Source organism: Cryptomeria japonica, chromosome 10 (genome assembly GCF_030272615.1).
Source record: "Cryptomeria japonica chromosome 10, Sugi_1.0, whole genome shotgun sequence".
Lineage (NCBI taxonomy): Eukaryota > Viridiplantae > Streptophyta > Pinopsida > Cupressales > Cupressaceae > Cryptomeria > Cryptomeria japonica.
The window spans coordinates 279,364,402-279,388,781 of record NC_081414.1 but is presented as its reverse complement, the minus strand read 5'-3'; positions in this window follow the sequence as shown (position 1 = coordinate 279,388,781).

The window sequence follows — 24,380 nt, the reverse complement described above, 5'->3', positions numbered from 1 at the left end:
GTAAGATGATAGTAATGCTTGAACAAATGAAGTATACTTCCCTTTACATAAGGTTTTTTTTAAAACAATGATGCTTAAACATGTTATTTGTTAACTTGGTGGAGGGCCATTTTATTTTTTATAGTGATGCTTGAATATGAACAAATGATGATTTTTAATTTATGAGTCTTACTATGACTATAATGAAGAACATGTTACAATTAAGTGATGAAAACTAAGATATTAAGAAATCTCATATTTTACTTGAAAATTATAGTATGGTAGAATTTGGGTAAGTATGAAATGGAACAAACTAAGATTGTTAACCTATGACTCAGAATAAGGATAAGAAGAAGGTTGTCGATATTACAATATGTCTACAAATGTATACATATATAGAGGGCATGACTGTAAGCCTATAGTGTGAAGAATAGGTTAAAGTGAAGGAATAAAACATAGTAAGAGTTCAACAAACTAAGACCGTAAACCTATGAATAAACAAACTAAGACTGTCAACCTATGATTAAAAATGAGAACAAGAGGAAAGTTGTAGATGTATATAGAGAGTTTTCTATATATGTATACATATATACAAAGTCAGAATAGCCCATGGTTGTAACAAAGAACAAAATAAAGCAAAAGGATTTAAAACAGTAACTAAGGGTTTAAGAAAATAAGACTATTAACCTCTAGTTGGTATAATGAAGAACAAATAAAGAAAAAGTATGTAAAATAGTAAGGGTTTAATAAGATAAGACTATTCACCTCTGGGTCCAATTAATAATAAACAAAGAATGTTAACCTATGACTAAAAGTAAGAGGAAACTAATATTGTTAACAAGAGGAAGTTTATAGACATATATAGACGTCTATATATATGTATGCATATAGACAAAGAATGACTATTACCGTATCATTGTAATGCATACAAATTAAAGCAAAGGGATGAAACAAAATAAGATGTGTTAATCTATGACTCAAATTTATGAGAGGGAGGCTCAATACCTAAGTGTAGATATTTACTGCAAACCTATGACTATAATAAAGAAAAAATCAAAGTGATCATATGAAAAATAGTACGAGTGTAGTAAATGTAAAATACTAGGATGTAAATGAAAAATAAATTTAAAATTTTGGCACATGCACACATAGAAAACTACATAAGGATAGATGGTTTAGACACATAAACATAGTAAATTGCATTTACAATGATAGAAACATAAAGCATACACAATATAAACATGTACACACACAAGAAACTGGGAACTACAACATTTGTATAAAAAAAAATAGAAAATGGAACAATAGTAAAAACTAGAACAAATATGTGTCGTTTTCCTCCTCTTCAATTGAAGTTGTGTCTTCTTCCTCCTCTTCTAACCTGTCGCTTTCTCTTTTTCTTGAGTCAATGAGTCCAAAACAATTGCAAAATCACATGATTTCATGTCTATTTGAGCTTTTCAAACTTGTGATTTTTTGGTATGGCTTCTTAAATTTTAGTAATGTTTCTAATTTGAATTTCAAATGTTCAATGAATTTGTAAGGCCATTTTGTTTTCACCATTAATTTCTAAGTTGATTGGTTTTAAATGGAAAATGGTGGGCTTATAGCTTGTTTGTGATGGATGCATGTTATTTAAATAGTAGTTGTTTAGTGAAGTGACTAGAAGCTGTGTGGTTCACCTGTACATATGGGACAAAGGGTGGAAATACATGTTGATTTAATTTTGTTTTAGTGGATATATGTGTTATTAGGAGATCTATGATATATGTTAGATGGGACAATGAGTTTCGATAGACTTTCATTTGGATTGGCTATTTTGGTGTATACGTGTCTTTTTGGGTGAATAGTCATATGTCAATATTGAATTCTAAGATTTATTTTGTTAGTATGGATGTTTATATTTTAATCAAAGGGCTCCATAAAGAGCACCCATGATTATGAGTGATCTCATAGGTTTTGAATATTATCACTCCCACTTGTTTGACAATTATATTTTGAATATATTTTATTTTGTTTTTTCTATATTTAGATCAAATATTGTCCAATATGTGTGCATTTAATGTCTGATTAACTATTGGGTCAAAAGTCTTCTTATTTTTTAGTTTAAAAATGTCACGTACTAGGTATTTAGGTGCACCACTATGGACCCCTAACCACCCCAGTACTATCACACCTATTGGACTCTATTGTTGAGAATGTGAAGTGTAATGGTCACATGACCTTTCATCTTCTCCCATCTCTTCACTTGATGGTTTTCTATGTTTGTATAAATGGATTTGCGCTAGTCACATATGTTGTATTGGTGTAACAGATAATACAATATTTTTCCCTAGTTTCACATGGATATATCCTTTAATGATGAACCACATAATTCTGCTATGTTATGTGTTATTTTAAGTTTGTCTCCAGTTTAGTTTAGTTGTTCATTATTATTTTCTCTGCTCTTTGAATTTAAAAATTGGTATCAAAGCCATAGAGAATTTATTGACCAGAGATAGAAAAAGCTAATGTTTGGGAACTAGATTCCAATTTTTCATTTCTTGCCTCTTTGTCCTTCTTGTATGTATTAGCAGGTCAAACTAAAGTAGGCATTGATCATCGTACTTTAGATTCATCATTGTGTGAATCCTTGACTGTTTAGAAGAATTATTTAGATCAATTAGATGATGAAGCTAATTATGTTATTGATCAATTCCTTAGTACATTTGAATTTGGTAGTGACATTGATCATATGCAAGTCATTGTGTGAGGAAGATGCGTTTGAGTTAGAGAATGAAGAATTAGGTAAATATTCATTGGATGAATCTAGACAGGGGTGTGATGAATAGCAAAGGGAAGCATTTATGTTAGGTTCATAGAAAGATTCTAAAAAAAATCTTTTGTTGTTTACTTGGCTATGGTGAATTCTCTTTTAGACGACAAGATCTTGTTGGAAGCATGAGCCATGACCTGGTGTTGTATGAAAAGGAAAATCTTGATTTGAATGTAGGTCTATCTAAATCAAGTGGTCTGAGTGCAAGTGATATTGGTGGACTGACTGAAATGGGGATGAGTAGGATAGTCAGTGGCAATATGACTACTTCCTACTCGACTGAACAATTTCCAATGTCATGTAGGATGGGTGTTGGAAGAGGAGATGCATGCCTTTGGGGGAAGTCACCTATGGGAGGTATAATGAGGCAGCTTGAAGAGAAATTCCCTCCCAACGTGTCAAATATTTTTTGTATTGATGGCTTGCCAACCACTTGGGATGATGAGCTTCTTGTATTTTTATAAGCAGATTAGGAGTAGGAAGCAAGAGAAGCATCAAAAAGAGGAGGAACTTAGAAGATTGTGGGAGGAAGAGTGGGTGCCATTAGAGACTGATAATAATGTGGTTTCAAGAGAAGTTTTAGGGGTACCAAGTAACATGACCAAATGCAATGTACTGAAAAGTGCGGATTTTAGAGTAAGCGGGTGGAGTAAATTTATTTGTGTTTCTTCTTGGGATATATGGTATGTTGGGAGTAGTGCAAGTCATATGGATCGTCAAATTCATTTTGATGAAATTTGAGATGATAAAGTCTTTCTCCAACATGAGAATGATAGGAGGGAAGAAGAAATCCATATTGAATACCTATGCAATGGAATAAAAAGCAAAGAGTTTACTAAATTTTATTCTTTTGTTGGAGCCTTTGGTCCCAAGGCAGCCTCACCTATGTTTGTAGAGTTTATAGTTCGTGGAGATTGCTAAGCTCAAGATTGATGAGGAGATTATTGACTCCCTTACTAAGATGGGGATTGCTAAAGTGTTTCCTATTTAGAAAGTGTTGTTGGATCGAGCAATGCAAGGTTGTGACATGATTGGATGAGCTAGAATAGGAAATGGAAAGACTCCAGCTTTTAGTATTCCCATTCTAGATAAGATCATTCAAAACAACCACAAAAATGGGCTTGGTTACAATCCTCTGGCTTTGGTTTTGGCTCTTGGAATAACACTATCTATGAAGAAGAGGCTCACACACTTATTAAATAGATGACATGTGATCAAGATCTATTACCACCAACAGAGAAGGAAAATGAATTGAAACATGTGCTGGCTATTCTAGATGAGTTATCTATTGAAACTCTAGGACAAAGAGGTGAATTTATTTCTAATCATGGATTTATGGGCGAGTTTGTGCCTATGAGAATTGTAAGAGAAGATGCTCATTTATTAGATTTTATTGAGTCCAATAGAATTTGGAGAAGATTCATTTGAAGTGTTCTCGAACAAAGTTTGACAAAGTCAAAATCTTCTCAAGCCTGTTTGCAATGTGACGTTGAAAGCAGAAATGTCGGGGATGTCATTGTTCATGGTTGGACTAGTTGGACTTCAAGTGGGAGATTGTTGAGAATGTGAAGTCCAACGGTCACATGACCTTTCATCTTCTCCTATCTCTTATTTAATAGATGTATATATTTGTATAGATGAATGTATACTGACATGTATGGTATATTGGTGTAATGTATAATACAAGATTTTTCCTAATTTCCCCTTAAATGTAACCTTAATGATGAGCTACGTGATTCTGCTGCATTATTTGTTGTTTACTGTTTATCTCCCATTAGTTTAACTCTTCATTATTATTTTCTTGTTCTTGAAATTAACTACCAATTATTATTTTTTAAAAACTTTTTCGCAAACGCACTGCCTGCCTACAACGACAACAGATTATTTTCATCTTCTCCTTTCTAGATTAACACGTAATTAGTTCGTGGGACCACAAGAAGTAAAGAAAGGCGCTCCAATAATGTGCAGATTCATTTCAAGAGCAAATAAAATCAATCATGTCCATCCATTTCTATGAACCAGAGAAAGAAACAGAACAATCATAGCGAGATCAATGCGGCGTGCGGCCTTTCGCGTTCACGAAAGGGCACTCAGATTCAATAATGTGTAGATCTTGCGCGTTCACGAAAGGGCCCTCAGATTCAATAATGTGCAGATCTTTCGCGTTCACGAAAGGACATTCAGATCCAAATGTCCAGATTCATTTCACATAGCTCTGAAGGCATTCACGCCTTGCCGTACAAGAGTTATTTGAGCTTCTTTATGCAATTCTTTAACAAATAGTAAATACAACCGTTTCAATTACATCAGAATGCATTCTTCTCGATGATTGATGGAATTTTATTAACCTATCATTCGTCTCAGCCATTGATGATTTTATTTTATTTTTAGGCTAAACTGACTGCGACCTTTCCACAGATAAAGCCTCCCTAGCATATCGTCTACTTCGACTCTTAACAGGTAAAGCCTCCCTCGCATATCGTCTTCTCGACCATTAATGGAAAGTGCACAATGCAGATTTGATCCGGACAACTTGGATTGCATTCTGTAGAACTCGAATTGCTTGTTTACCATTCCGTACAACATTTCCGTAAGGAAATTTGGAAAACTTTACCCTGTGACAGAGATAAAACCCTAACTGTCGATTTCGTGTATCTTAACCTTTGATTGAAAACCTAGTGCTGCATTTTAGAGGTTACAGATCATTACCAGTCGCTGAAGAAAATAGAGAAAAAGGCGGCCACTCATGTCACTTTTTTCAAGCGGAGGAAGTGTTTTCTGGAGCTTTCCATTCTGGGCGACGCAGATGTGAGGCTTTGATTTTTGGCTAGCATGAATAAGATAGCAAGATATTTGTATGCCATATTTAATTAAATAAATATTATTTTACATTCTTATAAAAAATGATTTACCTCATTAATAATTTTCGAAAGTGATATAAAAATTGATTTTTATAGAATTTTGAAAAATATGTTTCTTTTTATAATTATTATGTTATTTGTATTTTATTAAATATTTGTGTTTTTGTTTGAATTATTTGTATGTTTAATGAATATTTAGTAGTGAGTAGAGAGTGACAAACATAACCACATTGTATCTCGAGAGAGCAATTCATAAGAACATTTAAAGTTATATATTCCATTCTTTACTTTAACATTAAGTTCATCTTTTGACAACTTAACAACTTCCCTTGGCTTGTTTTGAAGAAGAAATGAGAATCTAGATTTTTGCTAGTTTGAAATTGTTTAATTCTCATTAAAAATATCCACAATATAAAGAAATTTAGGGGAAACTATACTCATTCCACTATAATTTTGTTGAGAACATGTGTAATATATGAGAAAAATAGAGTGAAAGAAATACTCGTAATATAAAGAAGCATAGAAAAAAATATGTCAATTCTTCTAAAGTTTTATTAAAAACATTTTTAATATAGAAAAAATCATAGGCAAGTATTTTTCATGTCATCTTCTTTAAAAAAAATCCATTAAATGGAAACACTTGAAATATATATTAAGTAAATTAAAAAAGATTACAACAATACACTTAAAATGGGAATTAGAGATTAAAATAAAGCTGATGAGCTTGAGATTTCTATAGGCATATCTTTAGAGCTTGCAAAAGGCAAGTAACATAATAAAAGAAGTGGAAATAACTATATACTTGGAAACATAAGATGTAAACTAGAAGGGTTCAAATACATTCAAATCTGACACCAAAAGTCTAGGCTAGTTAACATCAACTAGAGGGTGTTAACATCAACTAGAGGGTGGAGCAAAAGAAGATTAAGGGTCGCAAACATTTCTTTCATTTTATCAAAAAGCATTGATTCAAACTCATTGAAGTGTGAATGAAGAGAGCTTTCAACTATTACATTATAGTTGCTTTATAACCCATGTATAACAACATTGAAGATGCAATGAAATGTAGCATTTATTTGGACATCTTGAATCATAAACAAACCTCTAATTAGTGTGCAACTATTAAACAAATCATAGTTTTATAGAGCATAATTGAGACTATCCTTTGAAATAAGAGCATCTTGAATACACTTGGAAGATAAAATTTTCAAGAGAACAACATTTTGTAAGATTCTCTAATATTGTGTTGGTATACTAGAGATAAGCATATAAACTCTCCTAAAACTTTATTGGAAATTTTTAAAATATAAATAAAGTCAAGGTCAAATATGGTGTCACGTTTTAAATGTTAGACATATTAAAAAAAAGACATTTAATTAAGAAATTGATTATATTTTAAGATTAAAAATTAATAATTTTTTTTTTTTTTTGATCGGTAAGAGGCCGAGGCCAAGAATTTTATTAATTATTTTGAAATTTTACATTACTCCACTCGTGCGGGTGCCGATAGGAAAGAGTGGAAGCGAGAAAACCTCCGGCCTTGCCCGGGACCATAGTCCAGCTAGTCTTGTCTTAATATACAATAGTTTCAGAATTTAATACATCATCACCCCGGGCCAGGGTGATCAGGAGGGAGGTTATTTCTGTTTTACTCCTCCCTTACAAGCCCTTATTTACAAATTTCTATAAACATCTGTCACTCAACTTCCAGCGGCATGGCTCTGAAGTTGTTCTTTGTTGTATATAGTATCCCTTAATTGCCCGAGATATACCTGTTTGGCCTACATGGTTAGTTTCTCAAACACTTGGCAGATTTGTTAGTATCGTACAGTCCATTATAAAATATCCCAAATGAGATTTTATGTATAAAGCTAGAAAGTAACCATAATAAAATATCCTGTGAAACCTATCCTCACAAATCATGAATAAAGAGATATAAAACTTTAAATTGAATTGGGTTTCCCAATTCATTTATCTTAAGCCCAAACATGATCGACCCATGACCCATCCAAATAGAGAATCTCCAGTTTACCAACTCTTGTTTATGCTCCTGGATGCAGTCCTTAGTGAAGGATGTGATCCAGGCTACAATAACAAGAGTAGGTGAATGAGATTTGGTCATTCCAACCTCCCCTTTCCTGTAGATTTATAGCAGAGAGGATGATGAAATTTATGAGTATTCAAGGCTGGATATATTCTCTGTCCAAGCCCCGAATTTTGCATGTTGGCCATAATTAATCCAAAGTCTTCAGATATGACATACGAATATCAAATATAGAAGAATTCAGCAAATGGCATTAGAGTACTTCAACCGATGATTAGTATTCTAAAATAAGCCAATATTACCCATCCTAAAATGATTTTCCTCAATGTGAATAAATACCAGTAAATGCATGCATCCAAATGCTTGTAAATATCTAGAGTATATATTCAAATTGCTAGGTATCCAAAACAAAGAGCTAGCATATGTCTATATAAACAGATAATCCATCATGCCTATTTAGTCTTCGTGACTTTTTTAAGATTAACCGTTAAAACCACCTAATTTAGTGACCCGTAGGTCGCGTAAGTTTGTCTTTAAGTTTCAATACTAGTTACTATCTTTACCCCGATCTTTGTTAACTAAAGATAAAACCCTATTTTACTAGATATAGTAATCTACTTGGGTTACCAGTATAACCCTAACATTTAGCGACAAGATTATCCCCTGCAAAAATAACACTGTTTTCCTATCAAAAATGGTCCCATGCATACACCGAGGGCCAAGCCTACTCACTCCAACCCTGAAGGTGAGGTAGAAGCTTTCTCATCGTCCAGAACTAGGCCTTCAGCCTTGAGGAAGTCCTCGAACCAGGTGGAAATTGGAGGGTATCGCACATGAAACAAGTAGAGCAGAAAGTTGACGTTTCTATTGATTGCCTCAATCCTTTCCCTAGTGAAGGGCTCACCATCCATGGAGATGGTAGGGAATCTAGGGACCGGCCTGTTGTTTCAAATGAGAATATCATAGTGCCGCGACCGAGGGATAATCCATTCGTTGTCAATGTTGACTAAGACCCACTCTAGATCACCCAATATAGAGGCAATGAAGACCTCTTTACATAGAGAACTTGTATCCTCGTGATTTTTTAACGATGTAACCGTCACAGCGAGAAACATGGCGGCTCCATCCATGTTTGCCCTGGTTCTGTTGGAGTTTGTGAGAAAGTCTGGGCCCAAGATGCTCTCAACCGCATCAATCACTAAGGTATGGGGAAGTCGTATGATATGCTTTAGGCAATCTCTGATAATAGCCCCTTCAAAAGCCATTTGCCTCTTCGTACTGCGTAGTTTGATCAGGGTATCCATCACCAATTTTCTTTAATTCTAGCTCTTTGATGGATTACAGAACGTCTTAGAATTAACCTGAAGCTTGGTTAATAGCCAAATGTGTTATTGATGTGAAAGAACTAAGTTTTCTTATTATTTCAAGATACACACGAGCCCTAACCCACTTTGGATAAATCTAGTTGGCTAAGAAATAGTGCATATCTTTTAATGATGCGCCATCTATAGGAAATCCCATTGAGGAGCCGTGATTAATTTTGACAGATGATCAAACGGGTACGCCACACATCGCAGCCCTGACTTGTCATAATGATCAGGATTACTTGGGGATCCTATATGCTTTGATAATCAAGTACACTTATCCGGGGTTCATTATTATGGGATTGTTGTGTTTAGATATGAGTGCCACTGCCTACTAAGTTACTAATCATGCTCTATTTCGAGAGATGAGGGACATATAAGCCTAAGGGCAAGCTGCTCCCCAAATCTTGATGAAGAATTAATTAATTTCAAGTTTAAGGTAAAATGTACTATAGGTATGCTATGGATTTGACAGTGTAGGCTTTAAATATGAAAATGAATACTAATTATTATTATTGGTTTCGGGTTGAGGGAATGAATTAATTTATGTAAGAATTTATTTATATATATATATATATAAGTCTATATTTCGAAATGAATATGTATGACTGTTAATATAAAATTTTATATATATATATATATATATATATATATATATATATATATATATATATATATATATATATATATATATATATATATATATATATATATATATATGAGTCAAAAGTATATATATAAATTAAAATTGATATGTTTGTCGTATAAATAATAAGGTTGTTAGTTTCAAAAATTCTATGATGATCAATATATGTGATTATATATCTGAATATATCTATATCTTTGTATATATCTATGTATATATACCCAAATTAATATAAATGAGTCTTTAAATATATATATATATATACCTCAGTTTAATAATATATGAGTATATGTATCTGTTTGTATATTTATGTCTTATATATATATATATATATATATATATATATATATATATATATATATATATATATATATAACCTCTGTAGATGTATCCTTAGTATCTATATGTATAGTTGCAGACATATATGTTATATATATGTATGAAAATCTCTATTTAAGCCGAATAATTTAATAAAAGATTGAGTAATAAACAATGGCTCAGGGAATAAATAAATATGAGAGAGCGACTAAAAGGATATGAGCAAGTAGAAAATGATTCTGAATCTAAAGATGTGCCTACAAGGATCGAAGCCTGCCAGATATATATATACATGTGAGTATATGTATACATATATATCAATATCTGCATATATATATATATATATATATATATATATATATATATATATATATATATATATATATATATATGAAAGAGTGCGTAGAGATAAGATTGAGACCACCCAATATCTCCATATAGATATGTAAATATCTAGATTTGTTTATAAATATATATGAGAGATTAATAATTATCTGATAGGAAAATAATAATATGAGCGTCGGGGATGGGAGAGCTTCTCTGTCCCAGATAGATCTACAAAGGTTCTGGATTGCAGGAGTAGGAGAATTTGTTTGTATATATAGAAATAAATGTGTATATGTATGCCGATAGTATGATTGAATAAGAGGATGGAAGGCTAACTCGAGGTAGATATAGATGACAATTACCAAATACAAATATAGGGGTGTTATACGAGGGGTCTCTTCATAGACTTGACGGAGGGGGGACTAACTGAATGGAGAGGATAGATGGGGAAGACTATGTAAAATAAAGGGTAATACAAATCAAGGGGTTAAGCCTAGCTACCTAAGTTGAATTGTGGGAGAATAGGAAAATGGAAATACTTTAAATGAAAAATATGTTTGAATGTCAATGAACTGCAAGGTTTAGGGGAAGGTTAAAATAGGGGGCTGATCCGAGGTAGCTGGGATCCGAGCAAGAGAAACATAAGGGGAGGGAAACTTGAAGACAGATACTGGGGCGAAGAGAAGGACCTGGCCTTAGGATGGCACAAAAAGGAGCTTGATGCCATCAGCTCCCATGTTGGCTAGCTCATCCGCCCTTTTATTGCGTTCCCTATAGATATGATTAACTGTATACCTATCAAAACCTTTGCATAAGTCCAGAGCCTTTGACAGCAAGGTATTAAGTTTCCAATTAGGCATGCTCCCTTTCCTTAGAGCATTGACAATTATGGCCGAGTCTCCTTCAATATCTAATAATTTTATTTCAAGTTTCCTACATAAGACCAAACCTTCCACCAAGGCCATTAGCTTCGCCCAATTGTTTGTGTTGATGCCTATCGGAGAAGCCAGGGTGGCTATTTCTTTTCCTTCCTAGTTATGAACCACACATCCTATCCCAGCTTGCCCTGGGTTGCCCCGAGCTGCCCCGTCAAAGTTTAGCTTCACCCACCCTTCACCTAGAGGCTGCCATCTGCATGTCGCTCTTGTTTGAAGGTTAGCAGTAGGACCCTCTCCCACAAAGGGAGGGAAGGATAAGCCCAACCATCATTTTTTCATCTTTTCATCCCAATAAGATATAAAGGCATTTTTTAATGAGCCTAAGGTAAGTCTATTGTTCACAAGCTCAATCCCAAAAAGCATTGTGTCATCAACAAATTGTGGTGGGTGAAGGGGGGGAGGCCACTGGTGATGGGAATTCCTTGGATCCTTCCCTCCTCTTTGGCCTTGGAGATGGATCTGCCTAGAGCTTCAACCATGATGATGAAGAGGAAGGGGGACATAGGATCACCTTGCCTGAGCCCTCTCGAGCTGCTAAAGAAGCCTTCCGGAGAACCATTAACCAGAACCAAGAATTTAGGGGTGGATATGCATTTGAAGATAAGGTTGATCCAAGTTTTGGAAAAGCCAAAGGCCTCCATGCATTTGCATAGGAAGTGCCAATCAACTTTGTCATATTCTCTACTTATGTCCAATTTGATTAGCATGGTTGGGGTTTTGTTGAGCTGAACCGAATGAATGGCCTCTTGGGCAATAATAACCCCATCATAGATTGATCTGTCCACTACGAAGCTAGTTTGTTCTTCACTAATAATTAAGGGGAGGAGATTCTGAAGTCTGGCTGCTAAGGTTTTAGTTAAGAGTTTATACAAAGTGTTGCAGAGAGCAATTGGTCGGAAGTCATTAAAGCTATCAGGGTCCTCTTTTTTTGGAATGAGGGTGAGGAAGGTATTGTTGACCTCCTTGAGAATCTTACCAGAGTTCCTCACACCCTCTAAGGCATTCTTGATTTCTGTCCCCATAAAACCCAAGCACTTTTGGAAAAAGCTGGTGGGGAAGCCGTCCGGGCCCGGAGCCTTATCTGGATTCATCTTGAAGAGGATAGATTTGACCTCCTCCTTTGAGAATTTATTTAATAGGACATGGTTGTGGTCATCGGTAATGAGTTTTGGGAGATTCTTAATAATATTGAGTTGGCCCCTGAGGTTGGAGCCTTCATGATTGCTTAAGATTTTCTCAAAGAACCTGACTGCCTCAGAAGCAACCTCCTCCGGTTCAAATAGGATGGATCCTTGGCAATTTGTGATCTTAGAGATTCAGTTGACCCCTCTCATTTTCTTAGTACTATTGTGGAAGAACTTGGTATTCCGGTCCCCATCCCTCAGCCAAGTTTCCCTAGATTTTTGTTTCCAGAAGATCTCTTCGTAAGATAGTATCTTCTCATACTTAGAGAGTAGGTCCTTTTCCTTAAGGAAGAGATGTTCATCCATCCCTTTCTCAAGTACCTCAATGTTAACCTTATTAAGATCATTCTCCATTAGGGTTTTTTTGTCAAAAATGTTACCAAAATTGGTCCTATTCCACTCTAAGAGCTTCCTTTTTATAAGCTTTAACTTACTAGCAACAATAAACATCTTCGAGCCTGAGAAAACAGAGTTGTTCCACAAGTTCTCAATTAAGTTTAGAAAGTTATCATCTCTAAACCACATGATCTCAAATTTGAAGGGGCACTTTTTAGGGGCGTGATCAGATATTAAGTTTAATTGGAGTGGGAAATGGTCAGATCCTAATAAAGGGAGAGGCTCTGCCTTTAGGGAGTAATTCAACTCCGAGAGCCCTCCATGGATAAAAAACCTATCAAGTTTCTCTGCAATGCTACAAAAACCAAATCTTCTATTGTTCTAGGTGAAGGCATTCACTACCATTTGGATTCCAATAGGGAATTCCTGTTGATCCACAGATTGAAATCTACAGCTGATGGAGGGAGCTTGCTACTTCCTCCTCTCTTGTATGAAACCTTGGTGATGGCATTGAAATCTCCACCAATGATGCTTAGTTCATTTAGGAAACTTCTTAGGAAGGACTCAAGTTCCATCCATACCCTCACCTTATCCCTATTCTGAATAGGGCCATAAACGTTAATCAGTTTGAATCTAATGTTATTTTTATAACTTACTACTTCTCCTCCTATCCAATTTTGCTTAATCTCTAAAGGTGTAAACAAAAGGGATCGAGAATCCCAGATGATAGCTAAACCCCCTGAGGCGCCTGTGGCTGGGGAGTGTTTTAGTTGCCTAGCCCCTAGTTTTTGCTCAAAAAGGGAAATCTCGACGGAGTTCATTTTTGTTTCTTGAATTAGCATTAAGTCTGGTTTAGAATCAGAGATGCAACACTTTAAGATGTGTTGTTTGTTAGGGGCATTCAGTCCCCTAACATTCCATGTTATGATTTTCATGGCTTTGTGGGGAGGAACTTCCCCTCCCCTGCATTAAAAAGAGTAGATATTTTAGACTGACCCCTTGCTTCTCCATCCCTTAATCTCAGTTTAGCGAGGGATCTTCTACCCCTTCTTTTACTGATTCTAGCACAATCAGGAGAGTCTTTGCTTTTTTTCGAGCAGAGAATGCCTAGGGTGTTAGGATCATGATTTTCCAAGTTATCTGATGCTATAAAGAGTTCATCTATTTCTAAGTTGACTCTGGTAATATTTAATAGATTATTGACAAGGAAATCCCTTTGTCTTTCCAATTCCTCATCATCACAAATTTCATCAATCAATTGATCCATAAGGCCATTTACTACTTCTTCCCCTATAAAATTGGCAATGATGTTAACTTCCCTAGTAACGCGGTCACTCTCAGATTCTACAATTGTAACAAGGTCATTCCTCAGAGGTGGAGGGCAAGCTCCTACCTCCATAGGGGCCTTCATCAATGAGACTTGAGGGATTGGTTGGTTCTGCATAGAAGCCATTGCTGGATCCTGGAGAGAATTGTCTATCTCTTTTGATTGTGCTAGGAAGGAAAGATCTGGGAGAGGGGGGGGGAGACTCGAGGGACTCTCTCTCTCTCAGGTATGATAAGAGAGCTAGATGGTAACATGTTTGTCATACCAGGCTGCTCTTTCTGGGGGAATCACTCACTGATTTCTCCCTCTTCCAAGTCTCGATCCCTGAAAGAGGAGTCAACTATAGGGGGGTTAATAGAAGGCCGTGGTTGGAAAGGAGAGCATAAGGTCTTAACGGGGGATCTCTGAGGACATAGATCCATGGTTGGATGATTAGTGCTAATATTATTAAAACCCTCAAGGATGAAACCCCCTCCTTCCACAAAACTGATTGGAACGATTCTAGACTTGGGAAATGATTCAGGGAAAGAATTTTTAAAGGGAATCTTCCTTGGCATATTAACTTCGAATAGACCATTATAGAAGGGTAGTTCAAGGGTTAGACATAGATTATCTCATTTTAGTATTATGGGCTCTATAGTTTTAATATTAATATCCATGTTAACAATCGGAAGTTGGTTAAAGAAGTTTAGGGCTGATTTTTTAACTTCTACAAATTTCCCAATTTTGTTTCCTATAATTCTTAAAAAATCATTGTTTCCTAATTCTACATGAAGTTTTTCAAGAGAAATAGCTCTATTAACCATGCATGAATTTAATTGAGATGGTTGAAAGAGGGATTGTCATCCCCAACAATCAAACCCTATGCCCTTGAACGTTGGTAGGACCCCATTTAGCAAGGAATTTCTCAAATTTTGACTACTGCATTCAATAGCTAAGAAATGATCAGGAAGGATGTCAATTTTTACCTGGTTATTGAGAGAAGACACCATCCAGTTAGCAATTTGTTCAGGCGGGAACCCCCATCCTTTCCATTGTGCAAAAATCATTCTATTGTTGCAATGCATTTGATACCTAACCAAAGTTTCAGTATCCATTTCAATGACCAACTCGTTAGGTTTTCGAGGAAAGTGAAGGGGAGCCATGAAGCTGTTTGACCGGTTAGGTTTTACAGAACCCTCCTTCTGACTGAGATTGGGATTTTGCATGCGACTATTAGAATGCCCTACTGCCTTATTATTTTTGCGCCTTACCATGTGCCAGTTTCGATCCCAACTTTTGAACGAAGGAGGGGGAGCCCTAGCCATATCAACCAAAGAGTACTTTGTTTTTGTAAAGAAGGCTTCTTGCTCGAGGGTTTGAGATTTTACCCTATTAAGTTCCTCTGACCCAGTGTGATTAGCCAAAACAGTGAACCGGTTTTCATAACCTCTGCGAATACCTCGCAGTGGATAAGGATGCTCAAGAAGAAATGGCGGTGCCTTGCATCTGCTTTTCGCATGCAGAGCCATATTATTCAAAAATCATTTTTTTTTTTAAATATAATTTTAATCTATTAAAGCTATGAGATTTCCACAATCCATCTTATATTCTTATGTATTTTTCTGATTTGATTGTGTGTATTTTTTTTCCATCAACGTTTCGAATCGCACTCTTTCATGTCTTTGGAATTCTTTTCATCCTGATGATAAATCATAGAGTGTGATTCGAAATGTTGATAGAAAAAAAATACACACAATCGAATCCAGAAAAATACATAAGAATAATTTTAATCTTTTAAATATTTAAAATTTATATTGGATATATACTAGTTTATTAAGGTGAATATAAAATATCCTTCTAATTTTTTAGCAAAAAGACTATTTTTTACTATAACATAATAGTTATTAGTATAAATATCATGATATATTAAATTGTACTAGATATATTAAAGAAAGTCTTACAAGCAATATAGAATTAATTTTTTTAATATACATATAAATATTCTTAATAGATAAAATTATATTATATCATATGATACCCATGCTACTATTGTTAGGATTCCCAAAGATACTGAGAGGGGGGGGGGTGAATCAGTATCTAACCGGTTAATGGATTTTCCAAACTTATTAAATGAATTGCATGCCAAAACAGTGTACCGGTAAACCAAAAATAATGCAATAAATAAGATCAAAAAACACAACATAGAAAGCACAGCATAACACAATATTTTTAACTAGGATACTCAGTGTGGGAAAAATCTTGGTGGGATTTGTGAGGCACAATATTCGCTCACTGGCCAATAAGTGAATATTACTTATACAATAGGGGCCTGCACATGCAGGAAGGCCAACTGCCTAAAGCTCACTGCTTAAATACAAAAAGGGAAGTCTCACTGACTTACAAAAGTGGATTATATAAATCCAATGTCATGTACTACTTCGATGCAGCATCTTCTATGCCAAGTTCAGTACCGGTTTAAGCTCATACAACTTCCAAAACTCTATTCCAAGGTCTGCCTTAATATTCACATCTGCCTATTACATTCCTTCCATATATTTCTACTCCTCTCAAATGATTTACAAGATCTCATACTTATATGAGTCCTAATACAATTCGTGTTGTCGGCTTACAAAAAGATTTTACACTTAAATACAAAATACAATAAACAAAATCTTGTCGGCCATGGTGTCAGTAAACATCTTTGCCAGTGTCGGTGCCGGTGTCTGTCGGTGCCATAGGATTGTAAGGTTGCCATCAATGATAATACCTTCAACCACCTACAATTTCTCATTGGAGTGTGCATTTGCCAACAATCTCCCCCTTTGGAATTGATGGCAACACTCATGAGAAATTTAGCCAAAAAGTATATCCAAAAGTGTTGTCCAAAACTGTCTTACCAAAAATTGTCAACATGTGCTCCCCCTGAGTAGATGATCTCTTCTGTCATACATTTTTCTCATCCTTTTTCCTTTTTCTCATCCTTTACTACTCCCCCTTTGGCATCAATGAGAAAGGTTGTCATTCAATGTCAATTGAGTGTAGTTCCTATTATGATCCTTGTAACCAGTGGGTTATAAAAGCAACATTCAGACTGTTGTAGAATCTTTCACTGTCCTTTAGTGCTACTTCAGATCTTTGAATTGTACCAGTGAGTAAGTGCATTTTCTCTTCCAGTGTCTTAAGTCCTGGAACAAGAGCCTCAGAAATCTCTTTTCTCAAAGAGATGAGAATATCTAGTTTAGGACCTCGTCTGCACTTCAGTTCCTTTGCCTTAAACCTTAATCTCTCTGTATCTTTTTCAAAATTTTCAATTTTCTCTTCAAAGCCAGTAATTTCCTGTTCTACTATCGATATTGAATCTGATGAACCTATTAAATTGTCAGCAATATCATTGATTTCCTTTTGTGCTCTGTTGATCTCTTTATCTAAATCCTTTGTCAAAATGTTTGTCTTACATGTGTCTCTGTACAATTTCTTGAAGTCCAAAATTGTCTTTCCTAGTGTCGGTAATAATGTGTCTATATGTTCCTTACTCTTCTTTATTGTCTCCTCAAAGAATTTTTCCTTCTCTTTATTCACTTTCTCTCTGAAAGTCTCCTCATTGATTTGATCAATTGATAGAAGATTGTTGGTTATGTATTTAGACAATGTGTCTAATTGGCCTAAAGAATCTTTATTCTCTATGTTACACTTGGGTGCAATCATCTTCAAAATTGGTATGGTGTCATCAATATCCTTATATGCTAATACATTACAATCTGTTATTTTCTTGATTGAATCTAATAATACCTTTGTCACATTAGTTGGTCTAAATTCGGTCATGGATGTTCCAGATGATTGTCCAACTACCTTCACAATTTGTAATCCACCAGTGGTAGTAATAGCTTTGCTTTCCTCATTCTCTAGAGGGTCAATTTGTGTCTGCATTTCAACTACCAAAGGTTTAGGTTTTTCAGTTGTAGTCGGTGGCACTGTCTCTGTATGTACCTGTGAATGAACCTGTTGCTCTACCTGTTTCGTTGTGCTCTCTACTGATGGTTTCTCTGATGGTTCTTCTGATGATTTTACAGTGGTATCCACTGCCGGTTTTTCTGTTTGCACCTCAGTACTATCCACTACCGGTGACTCAGTAGGCTTTTTTGTAGCCGGTATCCCATCTGTTAGTTTTTCAATGTTATCAGTCACCATTCCAGTAACCAAGGGATCAACTGATTTTTCAGTTTGTTGCTCAATCCCAATTTCAACGTTTCCAACTGTATTCTCCATATTTGTCTCAACTATAGTGTCTTCTACCGGTGGCTCATTTGCCACATCTCTCTTCTCACTTGTTTCCTTATCAACCACAATGTTAACTTCCTGTGTGTCGATATTCATTGTGTACAACACCTCAGAATCAGGATTTGTGTCCTCATGTGGTGTTTCCATACTCTTTGTTGGCGGTTGTGTGTCAATAGTTTGTGTCGGTGGAGTATCAGAAAGAGGTGGGGGTAAGTTATCTGTTATCTTTATACTCGGAGGACCAACTACTTTACCTTTCCCCTTATCCTTATCCTTTCCTTTTTGATAGACTTTAAAAGTCTTTGGTCTCTTAAGCTCTTCTTGTTTCTCTTTCTCAACAAACAATATATCCCATTTATCCGTAGTCTCTTCTATGATCTCATTAACTCTACCAGCCATTAGTGCTACATGCCAGTGACCGGTTGAAAATACAGTCCGGTTAGCCTCACTTATCAGTTCATCAATTTCTTTTGTTGAATTCACGAACTGCAAGTAGTTTTTCTATCTTCATCTTTTTATCCAATTCAACAATTGCTACTCTCCTTGCTTCTAACTTTCTATACAACTCATTGGGTTAAATCATCTACAACCTCAATCATAAATTTCTTGTAGATATCCAAGTGTAAGATAACACTGTTTTCAATGCTTTCCTTTTCATCACTATTAAAAGTATCATACAACTTGCTAATGTTGATAAGTTACCATTTTCCGTTATCTCATTCAAAAGGTTGTGAAGTGGAGGAACAACTTGTTTTTCTTTTCTTTTCTTTGGTGTTAACTTCTTTTCCGGAGGCCTAACTGCTTGTTGTTTCTATCTTGTTCTCTTAGGTGTAGGAGTGGGTACCGGTGAAGGTTTCCTTTTCCTTACTACCCTTTTAAACTCTTCTGGTATTTCACTGTTAGAGGAGGTACCAACCGGTGAAAGATGTGTTTCCGGTTGTAATCCTTCCAAGTCACTTTCCTTAATACCAATTTTAATCAATACATCTTCCTTGATTGCTTTTGCCTGCCTTGTTCCTTTTCTAACTATTTGTTCAGTTTTCTTTATTCTTTTCTATGATTGAATACTGCTTTCAATTGCTTCAACATTTCCAAATATTTCTTCAGTTGGTTCTTTAGGAGCTTCTAAGAGGGCATTTGCATAAGTTTCAATTATGTTCTCATCTACCTCATATCCCATATTTGTAACCCAAATAGTCCTTGGGACCACTGCCTCCATCCAAATTTCATCTTTCTTTATTACAAAGCATATCTCCTTTTGATATTTATCTACTATAGATTGAGATAGCCTTATCCTAGTTTTCATTCTATCCTTCAGTGTCTGAAAGTGTTCATTTATGTTCTTTTCTCTATCATCTCCCATGTTGTTTAGAATGTCTAGAAGTTGTTTTCCTACCGGTATGTCAAAACCAAAATCCTTTCTACCAATACCGGGTACTTCCTTGGTAATATACAACATTAAACATACAAGTAAGTTGCCAAATCTGAATGTACCTTTCTTTTCACCTTTGATCTTCTTTAGATTGTCTATCAATTCATCCTTCAACCATTCGCATATGTCAATCTTTGCATTTTTGTTTACCATGTCATAGGCACTCTTGATACATAAACTAGAAACATAGTTTAATCTGTTAGCATGTGTAACTTTGTATCCAAGAATCATGCTAATGAACCTTACATTGATATCCTTTACATCATTTACTCTCAAGGATCTTTTGTCAAAGTTTGTGCCGGTTAGGGTCATTATAGTGTCATTTGGAACCTTTTTAGTCTTGTCTGGCCTGCTACCGGTGGAAGCTAATCCTATTACTGCCCTAACTGCTTCTTTGGTTATCTTGTGAATTGAATCCAGCCAAAAGAACTCCCCATGAACTCTACTTAACACAATCCTTATAACATCCTTTGGAAAATTAGGGATACTAAGAATCTCCACAAAACCTAGGGTTTCAACTATCTTATGTTCCGGTTTAACATTTCCATTTACATCACATATAACAGTCCTATACATGTTTTTAATTTCATCATCTCCTAGTTCTTCTACATGACAATGTATGTAAATTCTAGGATCCTCAGCATATACAACTCCTTTAGGTATTTTTGAGAATGCTCCTAGGGTATCATCTTTCTTCATAATTTTGGGAATAATCTTAAATACGGGTCTAGGGCACTTAACAACTTCAATTATAGTAGGGTTTGCAATGATTTCAAGTGCAAAGGAGGAAGCCATTTTTATAAATACCTTAATCTACCTTTAGGTATAAGTGCTTGAATGATTTGCTTCACTTCTCACTATGGATGCCTTTGCCTGGGATTTTCGTGCTCTCAAGAAATTTGAATGCTCGGTGAATGAAAAAGAGCCAAAACACTTGCTTTACAATGTAATTTCCTTCAACTACCACATTAAATGTCTGTCAATTAAATGAAACTTAACACATCTACTGGTAAAGGAGTATTTCAACTTCTTGCCATCATCCGAGGGTAAATTAGTATGTTTTTCAATTCATTGCCATACCCCCAAAAGGTTTCTTTTTAGTTAGATGAAGAATCTCCTGCCAATGGAGTGATACTCTATTCTACCAGTGAAGGAATAGCTTCATTAACATTCATATTTGACTTTCTGATCCATTGTTTTGAAAATTCTTGCTTCACTTCTTCAACCTTCTCTTTACCTTTCAAACTGTGTCCTTTGTTATTTTCCGGTGATGCCTTACTTCTACAAAAATTTTCAATATGTCCAATCTTATTACAAGCATAACAAGTCACATTGTTTTTCTGTATAGCTTTTCCATATCCTATGCTGGTATGTGTTCTGCATTGATTAGATAGGTGTCCAAATCTTCCACAAACATAACATCTTACATTCATTCTGCAGTTTTCTGAATTATGTCCAACTTTGTTGCATTTAGAACATTGATCGGTGGGTGCTTTGGTGTTCTGATAGTTTCTAGATCTACAATGATTTTCTCTATGACCATACTTGTTACAATTAAAGCATTTTCCATTAAATTTATAGGCATTAGGGTGTCTTACTGGTTTACTGTGATCATGATTATTTGCAGTACTGGAGCTTTCACAAACTTCAAAGCCAAGGCCATTAGTATCTCCATTAGGTTTCTGATTTTTCAACATGTCATCAAGTTCTTCTGAACTTTTCTTGAATTTCTCCTTGTGTTGATTTGCAGTAGCCAACTCATTTTCTAAGAAATCTTTCTGTTTCATGAGTTCAGTTTTATCATGCTCCAAGTGAGTTATATATGTCTTCAACATATCATTTTCATGATTTAATCTTAGATTTTTATTTCCAGCATCATTGATTCTCCTAGCCAAGGCATCTTCATTCTTCTTTCGGTCTTCAATGTCTTTACAAAACCTCATAGTCATATTTTGCATCTCATTCCTCAAGGCCATGTTATCCTGCTTCATCTTGCTTACAAGATTATTAAGAGTTTCTTTTTCATCATCATCACTCTGTATCTTCTCATGAAGTTCTCTTCTTTTGTTTCTAGCAATAGTGAGATTTTCCTGAAGTCCTTGAATGATTTCCTGTGCAGCCTTCAAATCATCTTCAAGTTTCATATTCTTCATTTTTTCTACATCATAATCTGTAAGAGTTGTTTCCAATTGCTTTCTCAATTTTTCCATTTGTACCAGTGTCATAGTCTTCCTATGTATTCTTCAAATAGCTACAAAATTCTATTGAGAGAGAGAGAGAGTAATTGTAGAAAAGTGAAAATTTACAATATATTTCTTAACATGCAATAACAATAGTTTTATAACATTTCATGCACAACCATGTCACCTGATCAAGATCTATTTGGACATGGTAACGAGTCTCTATATATGCATCTATGGCTATTTTTATATTCTAATAAAGATTTTTTCTCTCATGCAAGTAAATATAAGCACAACTACAAGTTGGTTTTATTACATCAAAGAGGAAGAGAGTTATTAGAAAATTGTGCATGCATACAAAGTGACCTAGTTTGTAATAGTTTTCCTAATGTTGTGATAGTAGAGTGATATGACACTTCAGGCATAACCATGTCACCTGGTTGAGATCCATTTGCACATAGTGATGACTATGTGTATAGGCATTTACAACTATTTACAATATAAATGTTATCTATTTTCGCTAATAAGATCAACTAGGTAGAGATTTTATGTTTTTATGAATAGAAAGGTACATTTCTATTTCTGTTGTATCACATTCATGTGCAAAAAGAAAGAACAAAAGATTATATTATCACATTGCATTATGCAGATGTATATGCATAGGAGAGAGTGCACAAATTTTGATAAAAACTATTGATAATTTGAATGTATAATGTATCACACAAGTCATGAGACTAACTCTTATAGTGTAGATGAAGAAAAAATTAATGTATATGCAAATGCAAAATAAAAATAATGCACATAAGGAAGGGTAACTCATCATTTCCTGAATGACAATTCCTATCTGAGCTGCCTTGAATCATCTTTGACCTTTTTGCCCACGTAGTGTCCAACTATTTCTTCCTTGTTGCTCCTTGCCTGTATCTGAAAGAGAAAATATTTTTAGATAAATGAGAGTCACCACTCAATATATGCACATGCATCTATAAACATATACTCTAATCCCAATGTGCATTAAAATAGCTATCCATTATGGTTACCATAGTGTAAAAAAATAGGAGATTGTGAAAGAAAATCATCAAATGTATTGTTTTTATCTAACATGTTTGCTTCTTGTACAAGTATAGATCAAATTTTGGTTACTATTTTGTTTCTTCAAATTACAACATATGAAGTAAAAAGTGGCTCCCACAAGGGTTGAGCCTAGCATGCTGACATATGAAAAGCCAAGCAGTGCAATGATAGCAGTCTTCTATCTCATAGTCCGTACCAGAAAGAGTACCTACATGCATAAAGAGGAGCTATTAAGTTTTGTGACAATATAAGAAGCAAAGGAAACGCTCAAAGAATTCATGAATATCAGGAGTATGCAATCCAAAGATAGTAAGAAGTTCCATACTCAATGCCAAAGGAATCTAACAGTCACATGCAATAGAGAATAGAAGGAGGACACTTTGATAGGACAGTAAGGAAAAGTCACTATCCAAGGTTATAAACAAAGAACTAAGACAATCAATTAGTAGTATTACAATCAGCTAAAGCAATGCTAACAAGTGGTAGTTCTCAATTAGAAAGTATCCTTTAGGACAACTATACTACAAAGGAAGAGACCATATGATCCAAGAATAAAATTGACTAAGGATAGTCACGGTGCAGCCAACTAAGGAGGACAAAGAAATAGAACCATGAAAGGAGAAGTTCAAGTGAATACAAGTCTTCAAAGTAACATGGTAGTTTCTAAGGAACACAATTCGTAGTGATTAGACAAAGGTCCTTTTCATTGGTGATATGATAAATGATCATACAGAGATGTAGTCATGGTCTTGAAACGACAATAGGAATGTAATCTATTCATAAGAGTTGTTCATAAGTGAAAACAGATAGGCGATCAATAAAGTAAAAATGAATAGAGGGAATCCTATCATGGTAACCAGACAATGTCTTTCTGAGAGCAACACCTTCAAGCATTAGAAGTGCATATTCATTTCCAGAATCAGTCCCAAAATCAATGCCAATCAGCTATATTCAATCCATTAGAAGTTTTGAATTAAAGATATAGGCAGTGAAAGGAATCTCCAAGGAGTTGTTGGTAAAGATAAATATATATTAAAGCCTTCATTACTATCATTAGCAGCTAACAATGAGAGAAATCACAATACCAAACATTGTCAAATGATTAAAGGAGCAGCAATGGTCACAAAGACAAGAAATAAGCCTTCAAATGAGAAAATGACTATGCTCTTAGGACATCAAGCACTCAAGTATAGTAAAGGAGCAACTAATTACATGTGAGTCTTGTTGATATTCAGATCAGAGGCATCCATTGAGTAAGATTGCAAATTAATAACAGTCACTATTATTGAGAACAT